This window comes from Colobus angolensis, unplaced genomic scaffold, assembly GCF_000951035.1.
Source record: "Colobus angolensis palliatus isolate OR3802 unplaced genomic scaffold, Cang.pa_1.0 Scaffold31, whole genome shotgun sequence".
In the NCBI taxonomy this organism is placed as follows: Eukaryota; Metazoa; Chordata; class Mammalia; order Primates; family Cercopithecidae; genus Colobus; species Colobus angolensis.
The window spans coordinates 917,708-926,656 of record NW_012116377.1 but is presented as its reverse complement, the minus strand read 5'-3'; the positions used below and the strand labels follow the sequence as shown (position 1 = coordinate 926,656).

At 40.1% G+C, this 8,949-nt stretch overlaps 1 protein-coding gene across 3 annotated transcripts in view; it reads right to left on the bottom strand.

The window, feature by feature from the left end:
* Positions 1-8,949, bottom strand: part of ZNF420 (zinc finger protein 420) — a 67,390-nt gene that overhangs the window by 15,364 nt on the left and 43,077 nt on the right. The window contains exon 5 of one of the 3 annotated variants that reach the window (XM_011950638.1): positions 7,216-7,300. The exons of the other annotated variants lie outside the window; for them this stretch is intronic. The gene's annotated coding sequence lies outside the window, so the exon portion shown is untranslated. The remainder of the gene's footprint in view (positions 1-7,215; positions 7,301-8,949) is intronic. 3 annotated transcript variants of the gene reach the window in all.

Here is an 8,949-nt window from a genome sequence, read left to right as displayed (position 1 = left end):
CGCGGTGGCTCAAGCCTGTAATCCCAGCACTTTGGGAGGCCAAGGTGGGCAGATCACAAGGTCAGGAGATCGAGACCATCCTGGCTAACACAGAGAAACCCCGTCTCTACTAAAAAATACAAAAACCTAGCCGGGCGAGGTGGCGGGCACCTGTAGTCCCAGCTACTCGGGAGACTGAGGCAGGAGTATGGCGTAAACCCAGGAGGCGGAGTTTGCAGTGAGCCCAGATCTGGCCACCGCACTCCAGCCTGGGCGACAGAGCGAGACTCGGTCTCAAAAAAGAAAAAGAAAAAAACAATATTATAGTTAAAAACAAGAGAATTAAGATTTCACCTCAAGAAGAAGTGAGCAAAAAGCATAACTAAAACCCAAAATATGAGATAACAATCAGAAAATGAGTAAATCAGAAATGTAGAAACAGCAGAAATAATTAGCAAAACCAAAATACCAAAATTCTTTGAAAATATCCATAAATAATACAAAAAAAGGGATGTGTAGAAAAAAATTAGATTGAGCACAAATCCAAAGCACTGGAGAGAAAAAAGAAACCATAAATTTAGGAGTTAAAAAGTGTTTATGACAGATTATGGGAGTGACATCAGCAAGATGGCAGAAATAGGAGATAACCCACTCATATCCCCTCACAACAAGAATTCTGCACCCATCCACAGATCAAAGTCTCTTTGCAGAAGCTTTAGAATTCAGGTAGGAGGTTGTAAAACTCGGGTAAAGCCCAAGACCTAGGAAAGTCATTTTGAGAGTGCAGACTGGCACCCAGGTGGCTGATCTCCCATGCTGATCCCAGGTTCAAGCTTGAAAATGGCCCCATTTCCCAGAGGGCTTGGCCACAGCCCCATTTGGCCTTGGGTGTGCAATCAAAACCATCTGCCAAAAGGTTCAGGAGGAATCATGCACACTAGTGTCTAGGTGGAGAGTCTCTTATGCCTGCTGACAAGAGTCCTGGTAGTGAACCTCACAGTTGCTCTGTGGCTTAGCTCCAGCCTCCTCAGCTGGGGTGCCAGCTCAGAACTGCTCATACAAGGATCCAGAGTAAGATTCATCCGTATTTCATGGTTTGGGAGTTGGAGTCTTCACAATGGGCTCACCAACCTCTGTCCCACAGCAGACCTTGAGGAAGCCCAGTCTTTGCCTTAAGCCCTCCTACAATAATTGGAGAACCATCCCCTCTGGGTAGACATGGTGGGAGACACACCCATGTGGGCTGAGATGGGCTCATCAGCTGCCATCCCACAGCACATCCTCAGGGGGTCCAGTCACAGCTGCAGCACTTCCCACTGCAGTCAGGGGACTATCCCATCTGTGCGTGGAAGCCTCTGTCCCACAGCAGATCCTGAGAGGGCCCAGTCTAAGCTCTAGCCCTTCTTGTTGTCATAGAACTACCCCATCTGTGCAGAGACATGCTAGGAGATGTGGACCTGTCTAAGCCAAGAAGATAGGCTTGCCAGCCTCTGTCCAACAGCAAATCCTGAGGGGGCCCAGTCTCAGCTTCAGTCCTCTCACTGTAATTAGAGACCTATCTTGCCTGTGCAAGGACCTGCTGAAGGCACACCTATCTGGGCCACCAGGACAGTCTTCTGGGCTCAGGTCCCTGTCTGGACTCCCATATAGTGCCAGGTGGAGAGCCACAATAACCTTGGAACCCTTGCAAGTCTAGCAGGAAGCCTGGGCTTAATGCCCTCTAATGCTGAGATGGATGCAGTGGTTACAGGCTCAAGGGAATAAACAGAAAGTCTGTTTAGAATGTCTGGAAGGCCTTTGGAAGAAGGATGGGCACAAACAAAGCCAGACTGCGAACTCTTTTTTTTTTTTTTTTTTTTTTTTTGAGATGGAGTCTTTCTGTGCTGCCCAGGCTGGAATGCATTGGCATGATCTCGGCTCACTGCAACCTCTGCCTCCAGGGTTCAAGCAATTCTCCTGTCTCAGCCTCCTGAGTAGCTGGGACTACAGCCACACACCACCATTGGCCGGCTAATTTTTGTATTTTTAGTAGAGATGGGGTTTCACCATATTGGTCAGGCTGGTCTGAAACTCCTGACCTCAGGTGATCCACCTGCCTCGACTTCCCAAAATGCTGGGATTACAGGCATGAGACACCAGGTCCAGCCTGTGAACTCTTGAATAAATTGCTCAGTGCGCAGACATCATCACGTGTCCATAAACATCAAGAACATTCAGGAAAATATGAGCTCATCAAATGAACAAAATAAGGTGCTAATGACTGAGAAAATCAATGTACAAAAATAAGTAGCATTTCCATACGCCAACAGGAAGCTGTGAAAAGAAAATCAATCCCATTTATGATAGCCAAAAAAAAAAAAAAAACTACCAGAAAACACAAGGAATAAATTTAACCAAAGAGGTGAGAATTTTACAATGAAAACTATAAACACTGACAAAAGAAATTAAAGAGGAAACTAATAAATGGAAATATATTCCATGTTCATGGATCAGAAAAATTAACATTGTTAAAATGTCCATACTATCCAAAACAATCTATAAATGTTATGAAATCCCTATCAAAATACCACCAATGACACTTTTCACAGAAATGCAAAGAACAATCCTAAAATTCGTATGGAACCACAAAAATCCCCAAACAGCCAAAGCAATTTTTTTTTTGGAGATGGAGTTTTGCTCTTGTCGCCCAGGCTGGTGTGCAATGGCACACTCTCGGCTCACTACAACCTCTACCTCCCAGGTTCAAGTGATTCTCCTGCCTCAGCTTCCTGAGTAGCTGGGATTACAGGTGCCCGCCACCATGTCCAGCTAATTGTTTTATTTTTAGTAGAGATGGGGTTTCATCATGTTGGCCAGGCTGGTCTCAAACTCCTGGCCTCAGGTGATCTACCTGCCTCAGCCTCCCAAAGTATTGGGATTACAGGCATGAGCCACTATGCCAGGCTGCCAAAGCAATTTTGTACAAAAAGAACAAAGCTGGAGGCATCACACTCCATGACTTGAAAATATACTACAAAACAACAGTAACCAAACAGTATGGTATGGCACGAAAACAGACACATAGACCAATGGAATAGGATAGAGAACTCAGGAAAAAAAAAAAAAATCCAAGTATTTGCAGCCAACTGATTTTCAACAAGAAGGTCAAGAACACACACTGGAAAAAGAACACTTTCTTGGGTAAATGGTGCTGGGAAAACTGAATATCCACCTGCGAAAGAATGAGACTAGACCCCTATCTCACCACTCAACTCAAAACGGATTAAAGACTTAAATGTAAGACTAGAAACTATGAAACTAGTAGAAGAAAACACAGGGAAACAGACACTGATCTGGGCAAGGATTTTTTAAGACCTCAAAAGCACTGACAAATGCAAAAACAGATAAATGTACTATATCAGAGTACAAAGCTCTGTACAGCAAAGGAAATGAGAGTAAAAAGACAACCTACAGGCCGGGCATGGTGGCTCATGCCTATAATCCCAGCACTTTGGGAGGCTGAGGCGGGCAGATCACAAGGTCAGGTGATTGAGACCATCCTGGCTAACAGTGAAACGCTGTCTCTACTAAAAATACAAAAAATTAGCCGGGCGTGGTGGCACGTGCCCGTAGTCCCAGCTACTCGGGAGGCTGAGGCAGGATTATCACTTGAACCTGGGAGGCGGAGGTTGTAGTGAGCAGAGATTGCACCACTGCACTCCAGCCTGGGTGACAGAGCGAGACTCCATCTCAAAACAAAAAAGAGACAACCTACAGAATGGGAGAAAATATTCACAAACTATGCATCTAGTAAGGCGTTAATACCAAGAAAATATAAGAAAGTCAACTCAACAGCAAAAAAAAATCTGATTAAAAAATAGTCAAAAGATTTGAACAGACATTTTTCAAGACATACAAATAGCTAACAGGTAAATGAAAAATTGCTCAGCATCACTAATTATAAGGAAATGCAAATCAAAGCTACAATCAGATATCACCTCACTGCTGTTAGAATGGCTATTAAAAAGATAACAAATGCTGGTAAAAATGTGGAAAAAAGAGGAACTCTTATACACTTTTGGTGGGAATGTAAATTAGCACAGCCATTATGGAAAACAGTATGGAGGTTTCTCAAAACAGTAAACACAGAACCACCATATGATCCAACAATCTAACTACTGGGTATATATCCAAATGAAATGAAATCAGTATGTCAAAGAGGTATCCGCATTCCCATGTTTACTGCAGCACTATCCACGATAGCAATAACATGGACTCGAACTCAGTGTCCATCAAAAGATAAATGGATTTTCAAAAATGTGGTATATATGTAGAATAGAATACTATTCACCTATAAAAATGAATAAAATCCTGTTATTTTTGACAACTTGGATGAAGCTAGAGAACATTATATTAAGTGAAATACGCCAAGAACAGGACAAATATCACATGATCTCACTCATATGTGGAACCTAAAAAAGTTGATCTTATGTAAGTAGAGAGTAGAGTAGTGGTTACCAGATGCTGAGGGGGTGGCTGGGAAGAGATTGGTCAATGGGTACAAAGTTATAGTTAGATAGGAGAAATAAGTTCTGATGTAATATTGCACAATAAGGTGACTATATAGTCAACAAAAATGTCCTGAATGCTTGCAAATAGCTAGAAGAGAACATCTTGAATGTCCTAACCACAAAGAAATGACAAGTGTTTGAGGTGACAGATATGCTAATTATCCTGATTTGATAATTACACAATGTACCTATGTATAAAACATCACACTGTGGCCCATGTATCAACTAAAAATAAAACTTTTAAAAGTGTTTATGAAAAAAACCTATTAACAATGCAACAGTAAATTAGAACTGGATGAAATAGATGAAAAACATGAAAAATAACCCATGAAGATAAAATAACTGATATACAGCAATAACTACATAAAAAGTTTAAATTTGAGCTCAGTGTCTGTGCTCCTAAAAGGCAATAGATACCTACGACTGATGATCATTTGTATCTGCTGGTCACTGTACCTGTTGTATCTAATATTCAAGGCAACAGATTCCAGTGACTGGTAGGTTTACTGGCAATATTATCCAAACATTAAAGAATATATAGGCCAGGTGTGGTGGCTTATACCAGTAATCCCAGCACTTCGAGAGGCCAAGGCAGGTGGATTGCCTGAGCCCAGGAGTTCGAGACCAGTCTGGGCAATGTGGCAAAACCTCATCTCTACAAAAACTATAAAAATTAGCCAGGCATGGTGGCACGTGCCTGTAGTCTCAACTAGGATCACCTGGGCTCAGGGAGGTGGAGGCTGCAGTGAGCTGTGATCGGGCCACTGCACTCCAGCCTAAGTGACAGAGTGAGACTCTGTCTCAGAAAGAAAAAAGGATATATAATTGTAATCATACATAGCTGTTGTTGAACATATAAAAATATGGTAATCTACCCTAGTCATTTTACAAAGTTAAATTAACTCATATAACAACACTGAAAAATGACCTCAGGAAAACGAAGCCAATCTCGTGAACAAAGGTAAAATTTTAAAAGAAAATATTAGCAACATAGAATCTAGCTGTGTATTTAAGGGATAACACTTCATGATCATATAAACTTTATCCCACAAATACAGGAATAATTAAACATCAGAGTCCATTTTCCCACATAAAGAGCTTAAAGAATAAAATAGCATTATTTCAAGAAATGCAAAAATGTTTTAAATATATTCTAAGACCCTTTATTAAAAGTTCTCTAAAACTAGAATTAGGTAAAAACCTAGTTAAGAGTATTTACCAGATACCTATAGAAATGTATTTAATAAACACTAGAAACACTGCCAATAAAGTTTGAGAAAAGAATGATTTGTTTTCAAATTCCGCTAGAGGGTCCTACTGAATACAGTTGCCTTTTTTTTAAAAAGTACAAAGAGAAAAGGAAGAGACCACATATTGCATGTAGAGAGCAAAACTGTCCACCTAGAAATCCACTATTATCCACTGAAAAACTATTAGATATTTCCATGAGATTTTCAATTTATAGAAATCAATACTTTCTCATACATAATATACATCAGTGTTAGCCATTTAGAAAATGTTACAGAACAAAATATTCCTATTCATAATATAAACAAAATGTACTGAAAAATTGCTTAAGAAATGTGCAAAATCTTTTAAGAAAAAACCATGAAACTAATCCCAGCACTTTGGGAGGCCAAGGTGGGCAGATCACAAGGTCAGGAGTTCAAGACCAGCCTGGCCAACATAGTGAAACCCGGCCAACATAGTGAAACCCTGTCTCTACTAAAAATACAAAAATTATCTGGGTGTGGTGGTGGGTGCCCGTAGTCCCAGCCACCTGGGAGGCTGAGGTAGGAGAATCGCTTGAACTGGGGAGTTGGAGGTTGCAGTGAGCTGAGATCGTGCCACTACACTCCAGCCTGGGTGACACAGCGAGACTCTGTCTCAAAACAAAACAAAACAAAAACAGAAAAAACCATAAAACTTTACAGAGAACATAAAAAGAAAAGCAGATTTAGCATGTTCAACAATACGATTCAATATTGTTAATATGTAAATGGTGCATCAGATTTCTTAAAAAACACCAATAAATACTGGAAAAATATGACAAATGTCCTTTTAAAAGTATGTGAAGCATAAAAGAAAGTAAAGAAGATCCAAGGGTGCTACAATGAAGTAGGAACCAGAAAGTAGAGGGGGTAAATATGCTCTCAAGTTACAGTTACCCTTGGGATATTTGTTGATTTTAATTACCTAGATGTTTGTATCTTAATGGTCTGAAAAAATTCAACAGACAAGACCTTTCCTCAACAAAAGAGCAGGGATTACAAATTAACCTCTTTACAAAATTGGAAATATTCAAGGCATAAAGTTCAGAGAAAGAAAAGCAAATCCATCAAACCTTAAAGGAAAATGACAAGGGACTTCTCAGTCTTGGCCTGGACTCTCAAAGAAAAAGAGAAAAAAAGTGCTATGGATAATTCATCATTACACAAGAGTCCCCATGGATACAAGAAACAGCAAAATTAGACCTGTTTCCCAGAAATTGGGATTGTATGACACATAAGTGCTGGAAATATATGAAAGTATAAGATAAAAACCACGAGAAAGGGACCAGTTAAAAAAAAAAGACCTGGGAGAGGGAGAATGTCAAACATGTAGAAGTGAAACAATATAATCAATTACGTTTAAATCTTAAAGAAAAAAATCTTAAAAGCAGCCAGAGAAAATACAGATTACTTACAAAAGGAATAACAATGAAACAGATGGCAGACTTCTCAAGAGCAACAATAGAAGCCAGAAGACAGTGGAATAATATCTTCAGAGTGCTGAGAAAAAAATAATTGTCAGTATAGAATTGTATACCTAGTTAAATCATCAGGCAAGAATGACAGTGAAACAAGGTTATTTTGCAACAACGACAAAAATAAACACAGCATTTATTAACAATAAGACAGTCCAGGGGTGGTGGCTCACACCTGTAATCCCAGCACTTTGGGAGGTGGAGGTGGGTGGATCACCTGAGGTCAGGAATTTGAGACCAGCCTGGTCAACATAGTGAAACCCACTCTCTACTAAAAATAAAAAAATTAGCTGGGCGTGGTGGTGGGAGCCTGTAATCCCAGCTAGTGGGGAGGCTGAGGTAGGAGAATTGCTTGAACCCAGGAAGCGGAGGTTGCAGTGAGCTGAGATCACACCACTGCACTACAGCCTGGGCAACAAGAGCAAGACTCCATATCAAAAACGAAAACAAAAACCAATAAGCCTTCCCTAATATATTTCATGATAAATAAAATATCCCAGAAGGAAGGTATAATGAAAGAGGAATAGCATACAAATAAAAAATAATTATGTCAACAAATCCACAAGCAAACATTGCCATTATGAAACAAAAATAATGCCCATTTTGTAGGTTAAAAAAAGAACAGAACTAAAATATCAGACAACAGTACCAGACTGGAGAAACAGATCAAAGTTAAAGCATTCCAATATCCTTTACATTATCTTAAGGAAAGTTAGACATGAATTTTAGACTTCGCTAAATTACATATGTATTTGTCAAGTAACACAAACAATAATGATAACTGAAGTACCAAAACAGGCAGAAATACCCCCAAAATATTTAAATTCACCGGCAATGGCAGAAATGCTCTCCTGTTTTTCATCTACAAATCAACAAAGAGATTTCTTTCCTTTTTTTTTTTTTTTTTGAGACAGAGTCTCGCTCTGTTGCCAGACTGGAGTGCAGTGGCGCGATCTCAGCTCACTGCAACCTCTGCCTCCCAGGTTCAAGCGATTCTCCTGCCTCAGTCTCCTGAGTAGCTGGGATTACAGGCATGCACCACCACACCCAACTAATTTTTGTATATTTAGTAGAGATGGGGCTTCATCATGTTGGCCAGGATGGTCTTGATCTCTTGACCTCGTGATCTGCCTGCCTCAGCCTCCCAAAGTGCTGGGATTACAGGCGTGAGCCACTGTGCCTGGCCTCAACAAAGATATTTCTAAGTCATGATAGCCACTACTGATAAAGTTTATAATAGGTATACTTTGCTGATATACTTCTGATAAGAATTCTGTGACAGTAAAATATATATTTGACATAGAGATGTCAATTTCTCATCTCTCCTTAGAACCTCAACTAATTGCCACAATGGTTACCAATTTATTTCACGGTAGATACTATTATTGATATGTATGTTTTTCAACTTGCTGGCCTTGAAATCCTAGAGGTGGAGATAGAGCAACTTCATTGCAAAGCAATATGCAAACCAAATATTGTATATGGACTGAATAAATGCATTTTAGTATCCATCGAAATATATAATGTCCATTGAACATATAATTTTTCAGATGCAATTACAATGAATAAAAACTACAAAATATCGGCCGGGCGCGGTGGCTCAAGCCTGTAATCCCAGCACTTTGGGAGGCCGAGACGGGTGGATCACGAGGTCAGGAGATCGAGACCATCCTG